At 35.5% G+C, this 26,504-nt stretch overlaps 1 protein-coding gene across 5 annotated transcripts in view; it reads right to left on the bottom strand.

Annotated features, from left to right (window-relative positions):
- Fili (Fish-lips) overlaps positions 1–26,504 on the bottom strand; it is a 157,964-nt gene that overhangs the window by 67,178 nt on the left and 64,282 nt on the right. The window contains exon 2 of one of the 5 annotated variants that reach the window (XM_073988717.1): positions 2,006–2,033. The exons of the other annotated variants lie outside the window; for them this stretch is intronic. The gene's annotated coding sequence lies outside the window, so the exon portion shown is untranslated. The remainder of the gene's footprint in view (positions 1–2,005; positions 2,034–26,504) is intronic. 5 annotated transcript variants of the gene reach the window in all.

Raw genomic sequence — 26,504 nt, 5'->3', positions numbered from 1 at the left:
AAAGTAGACGGGACGAAGTCTTTATTTATTTAAGTATATACGAACCGAGAAGTTACCTATTTTACAATATACGATTGCACACCACATTCACTTTCGAATAGACAATATTATTCCACTGCATGCCAATGGTAATCTCTAGAATGTAAGTACGCCACTGCACAAGAAAGTACGAGGTATGGCAAACGTAATTCGTATAGCCTTTGATGTGTTTTAAGTTTTTGTTTAGCATTTCTGGCTTGGTGATTATTATAACTAGTCTCCTAGTCAGTGTTTTGGTTTTTTGAAATGGTGATTACAACCAAAACCAATTCAAAGAGTTGTATTGGCTAGTAGGATACAAATGCCAAAACAAACCGAATCTCCACCGAATCTAACTTCTGTGGATAACTTGAGTGACCGAGGTCACTGAGCATTTGAGGTGGTATAACTGACAGCCAGCCAGACTAACAGACTGACTGACTTGACCATTGTAAATTGTCTTAAATAAAAAATGAGCCATAACAGAAGGAAGTAGAAATCTTTGTTACTTATTTTGTATTTTATGTTTTTGTTGTTTTTTCCAAAATCTTTTAATATGAAATAAACCTAGTCCATGTTTCCTTTAACGTCTTAAGGGGTTTTGTGCTTCGTTGTTGTGTGTGAGAAAAAATTCAAACAAGAAAAAACTGAAATTGACGAAAAAGAACCAGCTTAAAGGCTAAAACCAAAAAAATGGCAAGATGTCCGAAATGTATTTAGAAAAATTGATGATGTTGATGTAAGAAAGCTTTATGCTTATTCATGGCACGTTTATGATTAAAAGATTATATCAGACGCACACACCAGCTGAGAGAATTGGAACCTTTTGTTTGCAGCATGCAGCGAAAAAAGGGGTGATGGTTGTTGCTTTTCATTCTCATAAGCATTAAGCATTCGTAAAGTAACGCCAAAAAGTAAAGTCATATTTCATATTTAAACACTTATTTTAATTTATCATTGGCTTGGGGGAGCTGTTGTGTGTAGTTATTGTTAACCACGCCGCGGCAGCAGTAGTCATAAAAGCAACAGGCTCAAATCAAACAATTGACCAATTATTTTGATATTATTTAAACAATGTTAATGGTTAAAAGAGTAATGAATGGTAGTGGTGGTGGCGTTGTAGTTACGATTGCCTTAATACTCTATAATTTAAACACTTTATGATACACACCCATTCCAATTTGGGCTCTATGTAGTTGCTTAAGTTGTTGTTGTTGTGCTTTTCTGGTTACCACCTTTATCTTTATTACCACGTTGCGTTTGTTTTCAGGTTTCTGTTTTGGGTCTTGGCCTCGGTCTCACAGCTCATGCTTAAAGATGACGACGACGATCATGATGATGATCTTTTGGGGGTAATAAATGTAACTTTAAGTCACGCTTTTATTAAATAAGCCACACTTGGAAACAACTGAAGTTGTTTTGTTCATTTCTTTGCAGATATCTTTGCGCATCTGTAAATGTGAGCAGAGCCCTACGCAAAAAGGTATTGCAAGAAGAATGCCATGTGGAAGAGATCTCTTGACTCTGTCTGACTTTACGATTTGATGCGCATGTGTAAATGGCAATTGCCTTTTTTAAATTGTGCTCACTTACATCGTTTTGGCTTATCGCATTTTAAGGGCAAGAAATTAAAAACGCCTTTGTGCGTTTGCCTTATTTTTCTTGTTGTGTTGCCACGTTTACAACAATTGGCCATAATTCATTTCTACTCCAAATTGTATTGCTTTGGGTGGTGGATGTAGATGAACTTCTTTAGATCGACACGTCTACTACGTTTGTCTTATTAAATAGAAGGATAAGAGCAATACGAAGTATTGTTTCTAAATTGTACACCCTTAAGGATGAAGTTTACTTTGAGATAAGGACTATTATGGGTTTGAAATGTGTGATGGTTATGTAAGGAAGAAATGTTTTTGAAAGGGTATAGCAGAATCACCTTACTGTGGAAAAGTGTGTATTAGTGATATATTTAATAATAAAAACTTACAGAATGTATGCCTTAGAACGGAAGTTACCTAAAAAGAGAAAGAAAAATAAATATGAAAGTTAGTAATTTAATAGATTTTTAATATATTAAAATATGTATGTATAATAAATGTATCACTAAGGAGAAATCTACTCTACAGCAGATTAATGATATTATCATATGTTCTATATCAAAGGACTATTGACGTTATTTATCATACAACTAATGACACGGGACGCCATCTGATTAAGAACGACATCTACTCAGTAGTAGACGACTATGGACGTCATCTACTCTATGGTAGATGACTAACGATGTCATCTAATCTATGGTAAATGACTACGGACGTCATATACTCTATGGTAAATGACTAAGGACGTCATCTACTCTATGGTATATGACTACGGACGTCATCTACTTTACGGTAGTTAACTAAGGACGTCATCTGCTCTACGGTAGATGACTAAGGACGTCATCTATTCTATGGTAGATGACTAAGGACGTCATATACTCTATAGCGAATGGCTAAGGACTTTATCTACTCTATGGCAGATGACTAAGGACGTCATCTACTCTATGGTAGATGACTAAGGACGTCATCTAATTTACGGTAGTCATCTACCGTCATCTACTCTATGGTAGAGGACTAAGGACGTCATCTACTCAATGGTAGATGACTAAGGACGTCATCTACTCTATGGTAGATGACTAAGGGCACCATCTACTCTATGGTAGATGACTACGGACGTCATCTACTCGATGGTAGATTACTAAGAACGTCATCTACTCTATAGCAGATGACTAAAGGTGTCATCTACTCTGTGGTAGATGGCTACGGACGTCATCTACTTTAGGGTAGATGACTTAGGACGTCATCTACTCTATGGTAGATGCCTAGGGACGCCATCTAATCTATGGTAGATGACTACGGACGTCGCCTACTTTACGGTATATGACTAAGGACGTCATCTACTCTTTGGTAGATGACTAAGGGCGTCATCTTCTCTATGGTAGATGACTACGGACGTCATTTAGTCTATGGTAGATGACTTAAGGACGTCATCTACTCTATGGTAGATGACTAAGGACGTCATCTACTCTATGGTAGATGACTAAGGACGTCATCTACTCTATGGTAGATGACATAGGACGTCATCTACTCTATGGTAGATGACTAAGGGCGTCATCTACTCTATATAAGATGACTAAGGACGTCATCTACTCTGTGGTAGATGACTAAGGACGTCATCTTCTCTATGGTAGATGACTAAGGAAGTCATCTACTCCATGGTAGATTACTAAGAACGTCATCTACTCTATTGTAGATGACTAAGGACGTCGTCTACACTATGGTAGATGACTAAGAACGTCATCTACTATATGGTAGACGACTACGACGTCATGAACTCTATGGTAAATGACTAAGGACGTCATCTACTCTATAAAAGGCGACAAAGGACTTCATCTACTCCACAGTAGACTACTAAAGGACATCATACTATAGAGTAGTAGATGACTAAGGACGTCATCAACACTGTAGATGACTATGACAGCATTTTCGCTATGCTTCTGACATATTGATGACACTATCTTTTGCCAATGGCTTCCGTATGCAATATTGCGTGTGATCTATAAGCCTTGTGGATTCCTCAACAATCATTTTTGAGTTTTAAGAAGAAGATATTTTTAAGATAATTGACAAGCATAAAATACATTACATGAGTTCTTCCATTGTTTATCCCCACTTTCGTAATCTTCCACGATAAAAACATTCCTCATTGTTGTAAAAAACATTATTTGAAGTATCACCATTTAACGCTGTTTAAGAACGACCATTCCATTAAATTTGTATTCCATATCTAGCACTTCTTCATACTCACCTTCGTACACAATATTTTGCAATTCCCAAAAACACCAAATTTTTGTGTTTAATTTACAAATTTGCTATGAGTTTTTCAATAAACTAAACTCATTTACAAATGTAATTTGGGATTGTGTTTATTCAAATATTTTGTAATATTTCTTTGAGAAAACATTCATCTTCTACCAGAAGATGTGGGAGAGGAAGTGATAAAATTCAAAGATTATTTGTTTCTTGTGAAAAACAGCATAGCTTTCGCATAAAATCCACCAATTCCATTAGTACAAGTAACGGGGGCGTTGGTGTTGGCTGTTTTATAAGCATTTTCAGGTGAAATTATGTAAAATAATTACCCAACTAATTACTCATACAAAGCGTAACAAACCCACAATAATTATAACAACAAAGATATTTATTTACACAAATTCTAATGGAGTGGTATGGCAAACGCCTCCCTCATAAAACTTAAGAAAACCTCATAAAAGTGGAAGATATGTAACACCACCAGACATACATATTTCCTCCAACCTAAAGATATATTTCAAAATTTCAAATTTTGTGTGTCGGATATGAAAAGAAGAAAAAAAATGAAAACATTAACAGCAAATTTGAATAACACCACAGGTGATTTGCTGCTATGCTGGTGAAAGATAGCCAAGATATCCAAACAAATTTAAAGTGGAGAAGAAAACACACTTTGTTTAGACAAATTAAGTGATAAAACACCAGTACATCTTCCCTCGACGCAAGATTACAGCAACACACAAAGTGTTTGTAAAACAACTTTAGTTTGAATATGCAGAGATACACACAGACAAACGGACGGACGGACGGAGAGATGGAACATGCGGTTTTGTTTATCTTCAACATGACATTATTCAAAAAATTCAACGGCTTTCTATTTTTTCAAGTGGTTCCATTAAAGTTTTCATCACCCGTTGCCAATAAGTATGGACCTGCCAGCCGGCCAGTGTATTTATTGGGTCTCATTTCCTTGTTTCTATTTGTAGTTGTTGTTGCTGTGGTTATGGTCCGATAGTATTTCAATTTTGTAATTAATTAGAAAACTCTCGGTTTACAACGATACGAATTGTAATAAATTCATTTACAAATTGTATATATTTCGTCGATTGGTTTTTCAGGTTTGTTACTCATATTCCGGTAAAGTATTACAATACGAATTCAAAACCAAAAACGAATATAAAATATGCAACTTGTTATTGTTGTGTGAATCAATGTTTAATATGTTATAAATTTAATAGGGCAATTTTTTGTTGTTTGTAATTACTTTTGGAATTGTGTGTAAAAATTTATAAATAAATTAAAAAATAAATACCATAAAAACCACAGCAGAAAAACCTCAATACTGTGACGTTGCAAAAGACCGCCACAGCCACAATCCAGACGAAGGGAGCCAAGAAATTATGAATATTTTTTGAAATCATTTCAAATGATGGGAGTTACAGATGACGAAGAATAAATACTGTGAAAGATGTTGCTGATCATCTAATTTATTTTGGAATAGAAGCCAACCATAGGAGGCTGCATTCTTCATCATCTTTTTTATTTTGAATGGCAAAAACTCACATGTGCTTCATTGCAGAGCCATTTAGGAGAACTTCTAGGATGCCTTCTTTCAATAGAATACCGCTTTAACTGGTTTTCAGACAAAAATACCCGTTTTGCCGCCATTTTTTAAATCAGCCCCATTTCAGGAGGACTTCTGACAATAGAATACAGCTTTAGGAGGAGGTCATCTGTTTAGGAGGTCACCTTTCAATAGGTCATCATTTACTTGAAGGTCCTTTAAGGAGGTTTTCAGACAATAAAAGACCCATTTGTCAATAGAAGCCGCCATTAGAAGGATTTCTGACAATATAATACCGAACTTCTATCAATAGGAAACCTCAGACAATTGAAGTCCTGCTTTTGACGCCATTTTTCAATAGAAGCCCCCTTTAGGAGGACTTCTGACAATAGAGTACCGTTATATGAGAACTTGTAAGAATAGAATACCTTTTAGTAGGTCATATTTCAAGAGAACCCTCTTTAGCAGTTATTCTGGCAATAAAAGATCCATTTAGGAGACTCTCTAATAATAGAATACCTCTTTTAGGAACTTCAAGCAATAGAAGACGACTTTAGCAGGCCATACTTCAATGGAATACGCCGTTAACAACTCTTCTAATATTAGACAACCCATTTGGGAGGCTCTCTATCAAGGGAATACCCCTTTATAAGAACTTCAATCAATAGAATACGACCATTTTCAAGGAAGACCCATGGGGGAGTGTATTGTGTTAGCAAAATACTACTTTTAATAGAAAACCCTCCAAAAGATTTCTACTACTCTTGTAAGACTTCTTAATAGAAGACTCTTTAAGAGGTCCTAAACAGGAATTCTGGCAAAATTAGGCCTTTTGGTAGGTTTTGCTGCAAAAGATTACACTTTTATGAGGTACCCTTTAGAAGGCCCTCTATCAATCTCTTATTAGTAGATGTCCCTTTTTTGAGGCCCTCTATCAAAAAGCATTCCTCTTATAGGAGGTATATTATTAACATAAGACTATATAGAATATCTCTCGAAATAAACGTTCTTAAAGAAGCCTTCTAATGATATCAGACCCCCATTAAGACGTTTTCTATCTACAGAAGGTCTTTTGGAGTAGTAGGTTTCTGTAGGTGGTTTTGTATCAGTAGCAGGCCGCGGTAGAATAAATTGAGAACCGCCATAGGAAGTGGTAAATATTAAACACTGTTTAAAGTCCCATCGATTTTTTAAAAAATAGTTTTTAAGAACGGCATGATTTTTTGAAGGTCCCGTGATTTTTTTTAAATATTTTTTAAGGACCCGTGGATTTTTTGAAAATATCTTTTTAGGTCCAGTGGATTTCTTTTAATATTTTTTAGGTCCAGTGGATTTTTAAAGTTTTTTTTAAGGAACCATAGTCGTGGATTTTCTGAAATATTTTTCCAGGATTCAAAGGCGTGGATTTTCTGAAATATTTTTCCAGGATTCGAAGGCGTGGATTTTCTGAAATATTTTCCATGACTCTAAGGCGTGGATTTTATGAATTATTTTTTTAAGAACTCAAAGACGTGAACATTTTTTCTAGGACCTACAGGCATGGATTTCTTAAAATATAATATTTTTCCAGTACCCACAGACAGGATTTGTTTCAGGCATCCATAGACGTGGCTATTTTCATTAGGAATCACAGACAATGATATTTTTCAGGAACCCACAGACGTGGCTATTTTCTCTAGGACCCACAGACAAGACTTCTTTCAAGAAACCACAGATAATTCTATTTTTAAGGATCCGCCGGCGTGGATTTTTTAACATATATTCAAGGACACACCTAGACAAGGATATTTTTCGAGCACCCATAGACAAGGATATTTTTGAAGGTCCCAAATGCGTGGATATTTTAAAATAATTTTAAGGACCCACAGACTTTGAAATTTCTCAGGAATCGTACACGTGGATATTTTTATAAGGACCCAAAGGCGTGGATATTTTAAAATAATTTAAAGGACCCACAGACTTAGAAATTTTTCAGGAATCGTAGACGTGGATACTTTTGTAAGGACCCAAAGACGTGGATTTTTTTAAAATGTTTGTACAAGGACTCACAGAAGTGGATTTATTTTTTCAAGGACCCACAGAAGTCGATTTTTTAATACTTTTCAAGAACCACTAGAAGCGGCCATCTTGGCATAAAAGGATTTTCCTTGGTAGAATGAATACCTTCAAATTTGGTGTTGCATGGGTGCCACCGTAGTGCAATGGTATGCACACCCGCCGTGCACGCTAAGGTCGTGGGTTCGATTCCCCGGCCAGTCAACATCACACTTTTTTCAACAGTGGCAAAATACCCCTCAGTAATGTTGGGGACATTTTCCTGAGTATTTCAGCCACGTAAGACTTCTCGACAAGTGGTGTCTTAGACACGCCGTTCAGACTCGGCGATAAACAGTAGGTCCCATATCATTGAGCTAATATTAATCGGGGTGCACTCTTTGATATGAGAGAAGTCTCCCTTGTCCCTCTTGGGATGTTTGTGGAACAATTAAATGGATGGCCATTCTGGTCATCGCTTATATGCATTTGTTTTTAAAAATTACAGATTCAAAAGCACAGCTATTGTTCCCACGCTATTTTTATTATTTTTGTTTTACTTCAAATAAATCCTGTTAAAAACTTGTTGCTGTTTCTAAGTTGTAGCCCCACAAGTGCTATATCCGTAAAATCATTTAATTTGCTCTGCTAAGAAATCACAGCATAAATCAAGGATAAAGGGACAAACTTAAAATTCCCACATAACAGGTCTCCAGAAGCCTGGTAAGTTCAAATGAGCAGAAAAAATCTAACATAACTTCCCAAAGAAAAACAAAAAGTATCAATTTTCAAAGGAACAAATGCTACCAAAGCCGACAAAAAAGTAAATTAAAAAATAAAAATAAAACTCGTTTAACAACTCTTCAATGTTTTTGGCAGCAATTTAATAACCCCTCTTAAAGCTGACAACTATTAATCAACACATTGTAAAATTGCAAACATAAACATTTATAACAAAATTAAAAACATAAAAGATATCAAATAAAAAGTGGATTTCCTTTTGTTCTGCTTGCTACAAAAATAAAAGAGACAAAGCAGGATTCCGAAGAGTTACAAAGCAAAAAATGTAAGGAAGAAGAAAGCAATCATTTTGTTAAGGTGGTACAACATTTAATAAGGCTTTTCATTGTTGTTTCTACAAGCGACGAACAACACAAATACCGCTCGTGAACAGACTTATGTTATGGAACAATAGGGGTACTCTCTTAAAAAATGGCATATATACTAGGTGAATAAAAAATTCGAGAAATCTGTTCAATGAATAAGCAACCTTTACTAGATTCCTTTTTCAATTTTCTTTGGAAATGTGTAACAATATTTGTTGTGAATACCCCTAATAAAATATATGTTGTGAGAACGTGCAAAAATGTGTGTAACATAATGTGCATATGAAACATCACGTAAATGTGTAAAGCTATGTGCGTAACACATATTTCAGCTAAAAACATTAAATTTATGTAGCCGCAATCGTCATTGAATCGACAGCAAAGATGGCACCCACAGTCTTACAATTTGGGGGGTAGTCATATTCCAGTACATGTCTCGGCTGCCGTTTTTTTGTTCTCCTTGTTGGGAGTTATGGGCCATACAGGCGAATATTAAGTTTCACTTGGTATAAAAAACACCTATACACACACTCACACCTTGTGTGTCAAACATGAGGGTTTTTTTTCTTCTCGAGAATACCAAAGGACGCCACCAGGTTCAATGTTTATTGTCAGTCGTCTTTGTCGTTCTCCACCATGAATTTACTATGGCGGCATTTAAGTTAAGTATTTGACAAGCTGAAGCCGCTTAAGCATTGACGAAGAAGAAAACGGCAGTAGCAGCAGCAACAGTCACTAAAATGAAATACCATATGAGGAGAATTATAAATGGAATCAAGGCAGCCAGCAGTAGCGGTAGGTGGCTTTATGTCAGAAATTGACATGTGAGACACTTGAGATGCTCCCTCGTATTTTTTGTTTTGTTTTTCATTGTCATCATATTTTTTTTGCTTTCTTACGAATAAGGACTCTTTTATTTTTTCTCTTTTCGATGCTATTTCTGCCATTCTCCTGAAATGCTTGCTGGGTTTCGTAGAAAGAACGAAAAAAATAAATACTTTAGAATTTTTTTCCTTCACCCTTGACGTGTTTAGCAATGATGAAGTCAAAGTCATTGGCTTTTGCCTTTGTACCAAAATTTGATTAAATTTTCCATAAACACCTTTAGTTTCAGTTTTATTTATGGATCCCACCCTCCCTATGAATGAGAGGAGCTATGCATATTGACTTTGAAAGTGGAAAATGAGAAGATATTTGTAATGGAATTTGTTGAGTTTTCTTCAACTGAAATAAGAGACAAATATCAACAACCTAATGCTAAATGTCAGTAATATTTTTAGAATCGAAAACGGATTTGGCAAAGTGACGTAAATTTCCTCAATATCAAGTTACATTAGTAGAGAGGGTGAAGTATTTGTTCAACAAATTATAACTAATAAAAAGAAAATTGTAGCCCTTCAAGGAAATTTGTAATACAGAATTAATAAAAAAGTTATGGCTGATTATAATAATTTGGGATAGGGAAGTCGACTTTCGATTAAGCGACTAGTCGACTTTACCGACAAAATCGAAGAGTACACTTCTCATGGTCTACTTTCGACTTTCCTAATAAGGGGTTTTTATATGACCACTTTTGAAATGACACCCTCTGCTGACAACAATATATATCAAAAATTATTTAAAATTGCTCAAAAATCTATTTTTGTTGACTTTGATAATCGAAAAGTCGAGTTTTTAGTTAAATGTAATAATCGAAAGATTGGAAAGTCGAGATTTCAGTCGAAGGTAAAAATCTACAGATCGAAAAGTCGACTTTCGACTTCGATTACTCTTCCCTAATAATAATAGATTTTATCCAGGACCTGCAAAAGTGTACTATCTAGTACTATTTTGGAAATTTTGTGATAGAAAATTGTTTCCGTACTCCAATAGCTAGAAAAACTTGCGGTTTCTTTAGACAAAAAATGGCGCTAAATGATGCTCTCTCTTCTCCTATTTCTGCTAGCTGATTTTGATATTTCTCTTGGATTTTGTGGAACTTTTCAATTTTTCCGTTCTCGTACTTTTTTGAACAAATGTGTAATGGAAAGAAAATTTTGAAAGTTTGCTCTTTTACTGATTTGACCAATAAATAAAGGAACACAACTATTTTGTGCTGAAGACGTTTATGTTTCTTAATTTCCCATCTCCATAGTGTCCCTAGAACCACCAATCTCACCTATTGATTTTAATATTGAAAATTAATTATGCTAACAAATATCCTGTTAAAATTTCGCTTACGTCAACAACGAAAAAGTGAATAAAAAATATACAAAAACTTGATCAACATGAAAATCCTCAAACTTATTTGAATCTCCTCCATGTTTGTTTCGCCAAGAGTCTTAGAGAGCCAAATGGAAATTATTAAAACGAACGATTGAAACCAGAAACTGCAAACACTCCACCAAATGTAAGAACTAGTTCTAGAGAAAAAAAAAACTAACAACTAAGAAGAAAAAACAACTTTAATCATTTATGCCATTCAAGACGAAGGCGGAAGGAAGTTTATTTCTCGATATCACAACTACAACAAACAAGAAAGCGCAAGCCACGAAAAGCAGCAAAGCAAACTTTGTACAAATCACAAACAAACAAAAAAAAAACGACGGAAATATTTTTAACAAACAAATTGCTTTGCATGGAAATATTTTCATACTCAAAGTGGAAATGCTAAAAGAAAATGCAACGCAGCATAAGAAAACTTTTTAATGAAATTTAATTATAAACTTTGTCAAACATAACTAAAAAAAATCTACAAAAAAGCTTGGGATTTAAATTCAATAATGCAAACAAATCGATTTGTAGGAAGATTTAAGGCTTAAGTCTGGGAAAAGTTGGTAAACCATAATTGAGGAAACCAAATAGTTTTCAGGAAATATCAACCTTTTGATTTTCAATAAAACAATAAAGCTGAGAACAAGCTTTGGAAAGAAATATTTTAATAATTTAAAGTTTTCCTTAATCTCAAAGAAATTTTTAATTTGTTAAATTATTGTTTAAAAAATTTTAAGACATGTTGGAAATTTAATAAAATATATGTATGAATGTTTGCTGTCACAGACATCTTTAGTTATTCCTAGCCCCTCGCTCACTCACTTGTCTTGTTGTTGTCAAATTATTGTTGTATTTACTGAGCAGTTCATTTTCCTTCCCTAGGCCAATAAACATAAGTAATTGCAAAACAGGAACACAAAAATCCATCTACTCATATAAATGTCTGCCACAGAAAGTCTTATGGAAGATGAAATCCCCTGGGCAATTTTTGCAAAACCAAAACATGTTTTTTAAACATTTATTTCCCTTAACGTTTCCTTTAAAACCTATTTATTTTGGCGGAGGAATGTAATATAATATAAGCAAAACATATGTTAAGGCTTTAAAGGAATACAAATATACATAATATCCTTGAACCTCCATACAGTCGGCCGAACAAGCTTTGGGGGCACTTAAAATTCCTTCATGCCTCCTTCGGAAATCTTTATTATTGTTTTCTCACGTGGCTGCTGCTGTTGTTTGTCGAATTTTAAGTCTCTATTTGTGAAAATTGGTCAGAAGGACTTTCCTTGTTTTGTTTCTTTGCCTACCTACCCTGCCTTGTTTTTTATTTATGATTGGAATTTATTTAAATTAGTGGTTTAATAATGATGCTAAGACTTTTAATAGCTTTGTCAAATGGTTCAAAGATGCCACGATGGCATTTGAATATCCAATTAAAGTAAAGCGAAAGAAGAACTTGCAGAACAATTTTGTAGTAGAACAAATGAAAGAAAAAATAGAATAAAGCTAAAAAGTTCAAATAGAAATAGAAGAAATGTTGTCCTTCATTTAAAGATGTTTGGGAATGGTAAATACCAAAAGAGAGAGAGAGAGGAAAGAGAAAATGAACTTTTAAAATAAATTCGAAGCAAAAATGTTCATTAATTCAAGGACGTATTTTCGGGTTTATTGAACACGGATATTTGGTAGGAGACTTTAAGATACGAAAACGCTACAAAACACAAAGTATAAACTTAAAGTTGTAAACTTTTAATTTATCTCAAGGAAACATTGAAGAAAGAAAAACGCAAATACATATCCAAGACAGAAAAATACTTAATGCTGTGAAATTTGAAGAGCGATGACGCAAAATGTTTTATATAGCTAAACATGGTTTCTCTAAAAGACTAAGACTTCTTTGCGTAATAGAGGAAAACTAAATCCATATTAAAATCGCTGCAGTACATGATCTTAAAGAATCTAATATAAGATCATTCACACAATTCATTAACGAAGCTTAAAGGGTTAAAATTAGATATTGAAAAAAATCGTTCAAAATTTCATTTTTAGTCAACTTTGATAATAATTGAAAATTAAATTACTCAATAATTTATAATTTCCAAACAATGCTCCCAATGATCCTGGTAAAGTTCAAGTATAGATGGCGGTATGATATAAATTCAGCAAAGAAACTCATTGCAAATGTCCTTACTAAACCCTTATTTTATAAGTTTCCGAAAAAAATCCAAAACCAACTGGATAAAATTTGGAAAACTAATAACAGAAAGGCTAGGGCACGATGGCTATGAATGCGCGGATAAGCTGGGGCTTTTGATGAATACACATTTCCCGCCGAGCACTATGGCAATTGTAGGGATATCGGCAGATGGGGAAAATGCTACGGACGAAGCACCAAACTATATTTCGTCCTAATTAGCTGGTATCTTCAACACATGCTTAAAATTTGCGTATACCCCTAAAGCCTGGCAGGAGGCGAGGGTAGTGTTTATCCCCAAACCTGGAAAGGCTAGCTACGCAATTCCTAAGTCTTATCGCCCGATAAGTCTAACTTCTTTCTTTCTCAAAAACATGGAACGTATAGTCGATACTATGATTAAGAGCAAGATCCCAAATGATATGCTTAAATACAAACAACATGCATACGTTAAAGGCAGATCAGTGGAAACTGCTTTACATGAGGTAGTACACCACATCGAAAACACCTTCCACAAGAAGATGTATACACTGGCAGTATGCATTGACATCGAGGGTGCTTTCAATAACGTCCGCACTGAAGCCCTTATCCAATCCTTAGATAATTTTTATGTGGACCGGACCCTTAGGAACTGGGTAAGCAATATGCTAAGGAATAGGTGGATAAGTTGCCGGCTACTACTACCATAAATAGCCTACTGAGGACTTTAACCAAAGAGGGATTTGAACCAGTCTGTTATGCAGACGACGTTATAATACTTCTGAGGGGAAAGAACCCAAATTTGTTATGCAGAAGGGCCGAATCGGCCCTAAAACTTGCGTTTAACTGGGCTAGACCAAGAGGTCTAAACGTAAAGCCGAAAAAAAAACAGAAATATGTATTTCACACATCACATCGAGGAACTGGTTTTCCTTAACAAGGCTATTAAGATTTCCAATAAGGTCAAATATCTGGGAGTAATCCTGGATAGTAAACTTAAATGGAAGGATCATATCCAAGAACGAGCCAACAAAGCATACAGATGTTGGTCAACCTGTAGAAGGGCCATCGGCTCTAAATGGGGTCTCAATCCAAAGATGACACACTGGCTATACAAAAGCGTAGTTAGACCCATCCTAACATACGCGTCAGTAGTCTGGTGGACAGCGATGGATAAAATATGTAATATAAAAATTTTACAAAAAGTCCAAAGAATGTGCTGCTTAGGCGTAAGTGGTGCTATGAGGACAACAGCAACGAGGGCACTAGAAACTATTCTATAAGCTGCCGTCGCAGCCATAAGGCTGAATGCGAAAAGGACCACGTAACATACTATCAACAAATTCTACAGGTAACAACGGGGGAGTCAATGGATAACGTTAATTCGGACCGTATACCTGAAACAATTGTAGACTCGTGGATCGGCGGGACCCTAGCTGAAAAGCCTCATGGAAACTGCTGTTAAGCAGACGGCTCGGTGTTAGTGGGGAGGACGGGACTGGGACTTTTTTTGAAGAACCAAAGACCGAAATCTCTCTTCGGTTGCCAGATCACAATACGGTACTTCAAGCGGAGATCAGGGCGATCACAGAGTGTCTCTGAACTGGTTTAATGCTAACTCGAGACTAACTACCGTCAACGTCCTTACGGACAGTAAAATGGCAATCAATGCAATACCATCCAAGACAGTAAAATCGAGAACTATACTGGACTGCAAAAATACGATAAACAATTATTCCCAGTAAGGAATAGTGCGTATCATATGGGTACCAGACCATGCGGGGATTAAAGGTAATGAAAGATCAAATTATCTGGCATCAAATGGCAGGGAATTAGCAACAGTAAACTTAGACAGCGCAAAGCTTCTAAATACGTCACATCTAGATTTAAAAATTGGGCAAAACAGGCCCATACATCCCTATGGAATAGAGAGGAGATAGGGAAAACCACTAAGATTCTCTGGGGGACCCAAACGAGGATAAAACTAAAAACTTACTATTATTAGGTAAGGTAGACATTAGTAGGCTAACAGGTATCCTTAAATTAAATGCGCAGATAACAGATTATGCAGGGCATGCGGAGAGGACGACGAAACGTTGGAACACATTCTTTGCCTATGCCCAGCTTTCGCAAATATCAGGTCCCAGTCTTTAGGGACCGACACTATACCGGGACTTAATCAGATAACGGTAAATGATGTTAAACAGTTAAGGGATTTTGTTAAGGGCACAGAATTCCTTAAATAATAAAGAGACCAAATACGACCCTTTCTTCAATTAGTCTAGAGCACACAACAGGCCTATTCTGGCTTAAGTGTATGTCCATTGGACATGTGGCGACTTACGCCCCTCTTTTCAACCTAACATAACCTAACCTAACCCATTATTTTAACAAAGACATGTCGATAGAAGTAAATAGTTATTTTTTGGCCAGTAAAAATCGACGACCTTTAGTACCCAAAGATTAATTATGTACTTATTTTAGTGACCAAAAAATAACTACTAATGCTTTAGTAAGGATATTTGTAATGATTTTTGTTGGGAAGTATTATATTCAGGGAATTTTGCGCACGGAAAATTATTTTAAAAAGTGAAATTCTTTTAAAATCAATATTTCAAAATATTGGAAACTACTAAAATCACTCAATTATGCAATATTCTCGCTGAATCGACAAAAAATCGAATCTAAACTACTAAAATATGCATACTTTAATAACTCACCAATTTATCATACAAGGTTGCTATTGAATATAAACAATAATGTAATTAAAACAATACAAAATACGTTTTATTATAATTCTGTAATTTGTTACTTGTTTAAAAAATAGATTCAATAAATATGAATTGAATTGAATTATTCTCTTTTTGGACATAAATGTGGAAAAAATCTGAAATTGAGGAAAGGGAAAAAATTCCTCGCGGAAGTTTTATTCATGATTGCCATGATTATTATTTACAAAAGACATATTCTACACTAAAGTTACAATCAATAAATTCATTGCAAAATTTTTAAATCAAAACTTCGCCGGTTTGGCTTAGATTTTGATGATATGTCACTCATCGCCTAACTTCTTTCTTTATATTTTTTAAGATGGATTGCATTTTAAAACTTTTTTTTTCGATTTAATTATATTCGATATCACGTATAATTGCATATAATCTCACTTATGAGATTCTAATTATATGATTTTTCCTCGTTTTCAAATCAAGCATAAATATGGTATGGTATGCTGGCTGAGCAAAAAAGCCCTCCTTTGTGGGAGGTTTCCACATTACAGCTTATCAGCAATGTTTGATTTTTAAGCAGAACTGCAGAAATGCATAAAAAATGTATTTCCTGTATGGGCAACTAAAAGGCGCGCGGAGTCACCTTTTTTGTAGCTACGTACAACAATTGAACTATTAAAGCATATTTTAAAGAAATTATAGAGATTATCAGTGAATTGTTATCGGCTTCCTCAAACGTATGCCAGACATAGTTTTTAAGGTTTGGCATTAAATGGTAATGGAAACCCCTGAATGGCAGGCACAGAACTTAAGGAGTTTGGGAATATACTTGACGATTTATCTGCTTTTCATAGTTGGCCATAGATTAATTTAGTGATTTCAACAACAGCAACCTAAGCAAGGGAAGCTGCCGCCGCCGCCAACAAACTGACGCAAAAGAAGAAAAATGGTTAACTTATTAAGGTGATGGTTTCTTAGGAGTTATTGCCGCGCTTTGTGTTGCCATTCTTGTCATGCAACAGAGAGAGAGAGATGGGGAGAGGGACTCCAAGGAGCTGGGCGTAACATATGAATAGTACGCGCAATCGTTTAGCAATGAAATAGATGGGTAGGCAGTCAGTCAGTCGGTAGTAGTTTGTGGTAAGTAATAGTTTTTGCTTTTTGTTGTAGTCTGGTGGCAGCCTCTTTTGTTGTTCTTGTAGGTTTTGTTACGAAAAGGCGTTTTATATTAACATTAAATTGTGGAGGTTGTTTGTAGTTACAAACAATTTAATACCAATTGAGTATTATTACCTCCAAAAACAGAAAAAGTCCTTCTTAATGTTTTTTTGGTTTGGCGGTCTCCTCCATGCTGGCTGGCCTCTTAAGGAGGTAGAACCACCAGAAGCCAAAAGTGTTTTGTTCGTTCCTTTGTTTGTGTTTGGATGATTTTCTCCCATGTGCCACAACAAAAATGCCTATTGTTTTCCTAATTTTTCGTTTGCGTTGTTGGTTTACAACGCCCCTCAGAAAATAGAATTTTGTGGTTTTTGAGGTTCCTGCTACGGCTGTGGCATTATTTGGCTTAGCTTTCTGGTGAGATGTATTTGTATTTATTAATTTGTATAGATTTGGGGTTTTCGGCTTGGACTCGCTTTTCAATGCTATTGTTGGCAAAATATTGCCTTTAACGGAAGCTCTAAACTTACTACTGCTGATGGTTTTGTCCAAAGCATAGCATTTGCCTCATTCGTGGTCATCCGTTTTATCTTTGGTTTGGCTTTTGTCTATTTATTGTTAGCCTGCCTGCCCGGCCAGTTCGTCCTCTTCTCGTTTAAAGGTATTTTTGGTATTTTATGGTTTCATATGGTAGAAATGGAAGTTAAGGTATTTAGTGTTGCTGTTGTTTGTTGTTATTATTGCGGCTTGTTGCCGTTTCAAAGATTTTCATCTATAGATATTGCAGAACCCAACTGTAAGGCAACGTTGAAAACAAAAACATTTTATTTTTATTATTATGTCCATTTATTGTTGTTGTTATTTATAAAACTCGCCACAACACAAGAGACACACACACTGTGTGGTGGTAGTCACTTTGTTTCCTCTTGGGGCAAGAATTTGAATTTAGTATGCCTCCAAGTTAGACCACAAAAACTATGCATGGTTATTGTGGTGACTTGGTATTGTTGTTGTTGTTACTATTATTGTAGAAGGTTAATTTGAAGCCACCGTTTTTGGGGCGCTTTAGTTTTTTTTTATTTTTTGCTTAGCTTTGATATTCGCTTATCTTATCATGTGTTTTTTATAGGCATTTAATTTCATTGATTTTTATTGTTGGAGTGATATTTTTTTTTGGCAACAATAATAAAAACAAATTTAAATATTTTCAAAATTCCAAAATTGTTAGGAAGAGATGTCTTCAATTTGGAATAAAGAAGAGTGAACATAATGGCGTAGAGAAATCTGACCAATAATTACAGATCGGCATATACAAGCTATTCTTCTATTATAAGAAGACCTTCAAAAGCGTAATGCTTTCTAGCCATGTTGTCAAGTTGGAGTTTGTGTTTCTCTGTATTGTAGATAAGATTTGCGTATTGACATTAACAGATGAATTATAATTCATATGATCAACGTCAGACAATGCTAAGGTCATACGATATGCAAGCATGAATTGTATTTGCCATAACGGGTCATTAGCTGTAAGTTGCCTTAGAACAAGTAAGAAAGTATCAGTCGGCTTTGCCGACAGAGATATAACCTCAGCCCATGTGAATTTAAATTTTGAACTTTTGTGGGGGAGGTACCCTAATTAGAAGACCGATATGGGTCATTTTATAAGTTCAACTAAATTTGGACAAAATATTAAGAGATCTAAAGTTTGGACCAAATTGGTTGCCTCGTGCATACCATTTTAGTCATATTTTTTAAATATTGGGGGAACGTACCGGAAGTTGTGGACCGGTATTGCTCATCTTCGAACTGATACAAAGTTCGGACAAAATATGACGCAGGCCATATTCGGATCAGTTCGAGAGTTATCGTGCTCTCCAGCCACTACATATGGTGCCATAGGGTTTTTTTACTTTTTTCAGGTTGTGTTTTTTAAAATGTATGGACTTGTTCCTGAAAAAACTTTTACCGTCGTAAAGGAGGCAGCAAATGCAAGATGCTTCAACAAAAATCAAAGTGATACGAGAGCAGGTCTTAAAGTGAACTTATTCGTAATTTTCTGGGATAGGTACCCGAAGGAGTGGACAAATATGGTCCATATTCGAACCTGATCTATATCTGGTAGATATATTAAGATGTGCAAAGTATGGACTACATCGGTCACTCCTTTCAAGAGTAATCGTGCGAACAATTTTTGCCGAACATTTTTGAACTTTTGTGGGGGAGGTACCTGAAGGAGTGGACCAATGTGGACAAAATATTACGAATGCAAGTTTTGGACCAAATCGGTTGATCCGTTCGAAAGTTATTGTACGCTCCAACCACTACTCACGGTGTCATAGGGGGTTTTTGCACCTTTCAGGCTATTTTCTCAGGAAGTATGGACTTGCCCCTAATGAAACTTAAACCATCGTATGGGGGGCAGTGAATACAAGTTGTTACAACAAAAACCAAAGAGATTCGAGAGCGGGTCCCAAACTGAACATTTCCGAAATTTTGTGTGGGAGGTACCCGAAGGAGTGGACAGATTAATTCCTTATTGGAAGCTTATCTAAGTTTGGTAGAAATATCTGGTAGATATATTAAGATGTGCAAAGTATGGACCAAATCGGTTACTCCCTTCAAGAGTTATCCTGCGCACCAACCAGACAGACGGATTTCGTCCAAACATACTTGGGGTCTAAAACTATTATATCGATGAGGCACATTTTGCCCGTATGAATGTGTATATAGCCTCGTTAGCATAAATGCTGATGGTAAAAAAATTGATTTTCAAAAGTGAATCTGCATAAATGGCATCAAAGCGAAAAGTCTGGCCATTTGGTTCGGACCAACTTCGAACAAAACACAAAACAACAGTAGCGAGATAAGAATAACAAAATTGGTCTGCTAAAGCAATCAGTTAAAACCATGGGACATATATTTGATATAAGAAGAAATGCATCCTGGCTTAGGTATTTCTTCCAACTTTATGTGCATTCGCTCAACCTCTCAGATCCTCTCAGATATCAATATATTTCTATATAATGCTCATCCACATTTAAAACATCTTAAGACGCCGTTAACATTTGTAACACAGGCTATAAAAAGTTGTTTGTGTTTCGAAATCGCATTTGCCAATTACAATAACCTTATTATTGGGTTTGCATCGGTTTAGCGAACCTTTCTTTCTTATCAATTTTCCAATCAAACAGGTCACCCTCATCAAAAACAGATTTCCAATAATTTCAGTCACTAGACTTTATTGGAATCAATAAAACGGATTGGCAAAAATCCCAAGCAACAACAGTAATCATATTTTAATGCAAGGGAATCTTTTTTTAAGGAAAAGAAAAGAATAAACCAAAGAAAAAAAAAAACACAAACAGAAACATGTATGTGATTAAGGAACTTCGATTGCTTCACTTTTTCGGAGACATATGAAATGATTTTTGAAGTGAAATGAACTTTTAAAGCCCAGCCAACAAGGTAGGTAGGCAGGCATGCAGGCAGCAAACCAAATGGCAAACTGACTGGCTGATAGACAGCCCACAACAATACATTTTATCTGATTTAGTTTCCTTTTATGAATTCCATACGATTTACTGACGGATGCTGTTATTGCTGGCTGGGTGACTGACTGAGTGGCTTGTTTCATAGGTATTTGGTGATGATGACGATGATGGCGGTGGTGGTGGTGCCCTCTGCTGTTCACCAAAGGTATCATCTGTGTGATGCGTATACATTTCTCTTTTTCTGTGATTGACTCTTGTTGCAATTGCTGGCGAACGCAGCAAAAAAATGAAATTCATGATTCTTGTTTCGGAGTTTTTATTTTCGAATTGTTGTTATGAAGTGAAGTGGTCCATTGTGTCGTATGGCAGCCATAGGCTTTAAAAGACAAATGGACAGACAGATAGAGGGACAACAATGAAGTCACAGGCCTTTACTGTGGACTGTCGATCAAAAAAAAGAGAAACAAAACTGCAAATGCTGAACCAGGGAGCCGTCGTACTACATTCAGACAAACGTAATCAATCATCGTCATAATGTTAAAGCAATCCTTTTTGATTGCTGTGATGCCATTCAATTTTTTGCTGTTTTTTTTTGCCAAGATTTCCTTTATTGTTGTTTAGCCAACAAAATCCAGTCAGTCAGTCAACCAAACAAACCATTTGGACCAACAATAAAGTGAAGAACGCGCGAAAAGGTTACAATATGATTGTTTGACATCTTTAAGGAAAAATCAGCATATTAATGAGTTCGTTCATTGGTTTGCAAGGCTTTGGTTGGATGTGGATGCTTCCAAGCAATTCAAATGCTGGCCAACTGCACAGCAGAAAAGGTAGATTTTTCGCTTTGTTGAATGTTTATAGACTTAGTACGTGCTTAAAATTATATTTGCCGCCCGGCACAATGCAATTGCCCTTTAATGCTCTTTACATAATGGCCTTTTGATAATTTCATAAGCCATGATTTGTTCAACAGGCCAGCAGCAGCAGCAGCAGCAGAAGAAACCACAGAAAATATTAAAGTCAAAAGTCAGACAAACAAACAGTTGTGGTTTAAATGTTTTACGAAGGGAATAGATGACAGGGAGAAGAGAAAGCGGGAATTGGACAGAATTGTGCGGTTGCAGTCAGTTTGTATGAAAACACTTGGTTCATGTTGTGCCATAATGCATCCATTTGAGGTACATAGCGTTTAAGTGCTTTAAGCAAACTTATTTTTTAACCTTAGAACGAGTATTCACTGCAGTAGAAGAATGCTAGAGATGAAGTCCTTAGGGACCCTCATTAAAATTATGAACAGAATAATTTAGTGGTGGAATAAATCAGCTCAGTTAAATTGTTTTATAATTCTAGAGACCCCAAGCGAGGGACAAGGGAGCCTCCAATTATATCAACGGTTGGACCCAGATTCTTATTCACCTATGATATGGGACCAAGTTCTTTTTATCGCCGAGTGCCTTAGGACACCACCTTTAGAAACGTTTTATATAGCCGAATTACTCACGAAATTTTGACATCATTACGCCGACGGGTACGCTCATTACTAATCTTTCCTAGACAATTTCCTTAAGACACCGCTTGTAGAGAAGTTTTGTATGATTGAAATACTGCTAAAATGTATGCAAAATTACCTTTTTGTCACCGTTGAAACTGTGATGTTGTCCGGAGAGGGAATCGAACCCGAGGATTCAGTGTGCTAGGCGGGAGTGCTTACCATTTCACCACGAATGTTCATACCAGGGCTACAAAAAACCGCTCAAATTTCATCTGAAATCTATGACCTCATCTAAACCTAACTTAGGCTTGATATTTCCGATCATATGGGGGATATATCTCAGAAACCACTTCAAATCTGTACCAGAAATGTCCAAATAGGTTTTTTCTGTATTCACGTTTATCCTTTAAAAAATGTGTATTAGAAGTTGTGGGTACTTTTGCAGTTAGAACTTTAAATATAAACATCTACGACATGTTTTTAACTTTTTACTGTTTTTGAGAAAAAAAAGAACCTCAGCAGTCCTTTATGTTAATGTTAGGGTTAAAGCAATGTTAAACGAAACAATTTCCATTACAAATGTGCATCTTAAATTAGCGTAAAAATGCTAAAATTGTATGGTCAATCCCAACATTGACTGTCATTCAAGCATAGATCCAGACATTTCGTCTGTCATTCAGTGGAGAAATGACCAAATAAAGCATTGATGGCTTCAACATTATGACTGTCAAAAAGAAATAGGCAAAAGGGCTTGAACGTTTTTTTTTCTGTCCCGCTAAGATCGTAAAATTTTGATTTGTTAAGGAATTTCAATGAAAGAAAAACCAACAACAACAAATATGAAAAGAGAAAGAAAAGAGGTGGAATTCATGATTAATAGTTAGACTGCAAATTCGTATTCATGGTTATCGTTGGAATTCTAATATGAAAATTGCATTTAATGCAAATTCTTTTTTATTCAAGGGCCCAGGTAATGAAATTCAAATCAGATTGTAAAGGCAGATATGCCACTGTGAGTGATTGGCATAACAAAAGAGAATGATTTCTGAAGTTTTGTGATGGAAAAAGGTGCACAGAAATACGTCACATATCAGTCATCTAAGGTTTTTTTAAGAAAAAAACAAACTCTCCTCCTTTTCTTCAAGTTTGCTAATTTTCTCTATCTCCACACACAAATCATAATTGGAATCATCTTCAATGTGTTTTGTTTTGTAATTTATATATTTGTTGGAGTCTCCTTGTGTTCCACGCTACCTTTCTGTCTCTGGCTTGGTATTTGCAACATTTAATTCTTCCTTGTTCCTGTATAGAATTTTTAATGAATGCCTTTTCTCTGTTAGAGAAAGACAGTGTAGATAGATGGTTCTTGCAATGCCTTGAGGTTTGTAGCGACAGCATACATACATATGCATCTATGTATGTAGCTTTCACTGCTTCTTTACTGTTTTTCAAGCATTACTCATAGAAATATTTCAACACGCAATCCTACATTGCGTTAATATGTCTGTGTCAACAGCGAGTGAAAAAGTTAAGAGTACAGAAGTGTATCAAGGGAATGAAAGTCGCGCTTCTTACACAGTGGGTATCTAAAATCATCATTAAAAGTTCATTTGTACGATCTGGTGGTATGCCTCTCAGAGAGAGATGCTCCGTATTCAGGAAAAAATTTAATGCGAATGGAAATTGAAAAGCAAGAGATTGAACCATTGAACAGATTTTGTCTCTATAACCGATCTTCGTATACAAGCCCTGCTCAGAAAGGTGTATTATTGCACCTTGAATTAAAAATTTGTCGAATTTTGTTGAAACAAAAAATTGAATATTTTTTTATTTGAAAATTTTGCCTATTAGGGCGAATATCGTTGGAGTCAGGCTTAATTACCGATGATTTTTGCAAGTGAAAAAGGAAAGCAGAAGATTCGAACCCACACAACCACCATTATGTGACCGGCTTGAGCCAGGATGGGGTTTGAACCAACGTCCTTGAAAAACGTATGAAAAAAGTGTTATCATTTGAAAGAAAAAAGTTCGATGACAGAGAAGCCACACCACAGCCGATATGTCTGATGAGCTTATACGAACTGCGTAATGGTGGTTGTGTGGGTTCGGATCTCCTACTTTCCTTTTCCCCTCCAACGAGAAACTAATTAAAATGAATATTTTATATCTTTTTAAATGTTAAATAGGTTCATTTTTCTATTTCTTTTTGACGACTTTTAAGTAAAAAATGAATAAAGTATCGAATAAAACGTCTGAAAATTGTCGTTTTCTTAATTCTTTAAAATAATTTCTCGCTCTCTTTGAGCAGGGCTGACGTATACCAAATATTCAAGGCATGGCTGAATATGGTTTCTCTGTGAAATCGATACGAATATGCACGACAACTTAAAATCTAGGAAGACCTTTATTCAGTATTTTTTAAGACAACTTCCAAAGTAGTTGATCGTCAAAAATATCCTTAGAACGATTATTGCTGGACTTAGTTTTTATGTGAAGAATCCTTAAAAAAAACCCCCCAGAGAATATGACACTTTGTAGATCACATTTTTGTAAGATATAATACCCCTTTAAATCTGGTTTAGTGTTTCTCCGAATTCCGTCCCTGCAATGATTCCCTCCCCATTCCTTTCATATCCTTTCCATTGTAACAGTGAAATATGTACCACATTACCTTAAGTTGACGTTAGTCAGTCGCTTATAACAATTTGCCGTTGACGTTGTCAGCTATTGCAGCTATTTTTGTCATCGTTGTTGCTATCGCTGGTATTCTTGTCGCTGTGACTGAAGTTTGACTAAACGCGTAAATTGTGTCATTAACCATATTTTTACTTTCCTGTTTCACAACTGGATGCTGAATGTCGTTTGTTCAATGTTGTTGTTTTATTGTTATAAATGTATAACAATGCTACTGGATGGTAAGGATGCTGGCTTATTTAAACGCACACACAGATAGGAAACATGAGATTCTGTGTGCGCTGTGCGTGGTAATGCTATTTACGTTACTCACACACACATGCAGACAGTGTGTAAAACCAACAATAACTTTGTTAGCAACATTGTCACCGTTAAGATGTTACTGCATCAAAGAGTGGGAGATGCGATGAAGGGGGCTTGATGATGCGGTTAATGTTGGAGTCTAGCATGATGACGAAGTTCTTTGCTGGCAATGCATTATTACCAACAATTTTTTAAGTCATTGAGGAAAAAATTGTCTTTCAGTTAAAGGCACATCCAAAACAACAGCAACATAACGGTGGATCTAGTCAAGAGTAAGGATATTAAGGAAATATAAATGCCATACATGGAAGGAGTGCACATGTGAGTGTGTGTGTTTGTTCGTCTTTTGCATCTAAAGCTAAGAATGTGACATCCTTTTTCAGCATTTTTATGAGATTTGACGTTGAACGACAAAGAACAAAAGTTTGCAGTTAAAAAATATCATTTTGTCATTGTTATGTTTGTAATGAATGGCAACACACAAATATGTAGCTACAAACACTTGCATACATATGTATTATGTACTATATAAGTTTATTCTACTGTTGATTATGCCCACGCAAACATACACCCGCACATATGTATGTACATACACATCTAATAACCTTATATATTTTCATTTATAACATTTGTTGTTGAAGACACACATACATCCACAACATGTCTAGAAAGTTATTTTGTTTGTTTATTTTTAAACTTTGTTATGTTTCTTTCTACCGCTCATTGTGTATAAATGATAAGGGCAATTTTTTCTGTTTTTATTGCAGAAAATTTAATTCTGTTTTTTTACTTCAGGGTTTAAAGTTTTAGGGAAACTGCTTTAAGAATTTGATGGAAGTGATGAAAAAGATTAAAGATGTCATATTAAAAAGATGGTTTAAAGTAGAAAAATACTTCCACTGCAGCTTAAACTTAGGGTAATTTACACATTGGTTCTAAAGAGAAATCGAGGAAAGAATCTTAAAATAAAACTACATATGTATTATCCCTCCCACAAACATTATAGAAAGGAATAGAAGTAGCCTTCTCTCATAACGAACTGGAAACCAGATTCCAATTTTATATCTATGATATGGGCCTACTTTTGAATGATGCCACCTATAGAGAAGTTTTACGCAGTCAGACGACACTTAGTGTTTATTGTAGAAGATACCAGAAGACTTCTCTCACAACAACTATTGCAGTCCGATTCCCACTATATTGTTAATGGGAACACCTTCTGAGTAATACCATTTAGAGAGAGTATACAGTCTAAAACTCATACTGTTGACGTTGTCTTGTCCTAGTTTTCAATCCACGACTTATATTTCTTATACGCAAAAAATCGGATGACAAGTTATGTGGCTTCTGATCCCCAAATACCTGCTGCCCTTGTCCTTGCAAACCGCCGTTTTACATAATTAACTTAAATACCCACAATAATTAGCATTTGTTGTGTAAAATAGCAACTTATTCAGTGAACTAGAAAAAATGCATTTCGTGCCCTAAACTCTTTGCTTGACTTGAGAAGAATTCTCAAGAGTCTTAAGTTCAAGTTGAAATCTGCTACATTATGTATGTATGTCTTGGCGTCTCTCTCGAGTTATGCCAGGGCAAATTTATGTAAATTATTTCTATTTTTTCATTTGCCTTGTTCCAAGC

This window comes from Musca autumnalis, unplaced genomic scaffold, assembly GCF_047663935.1.
Source record: "Musca autumnalis isolate F117 unplaced genomic scaffold, ASM4766393v1 scaffold_5, whole genome shotgun sequence".
NCBI lineage: Eukaryota > Metazoa > Arthropoda > Insecta > Diptera > Muscidae > Musca > Musca autumnalis.
This window is presented reverse-complemented; position numbering and strand designations above follow the sequence as displayed.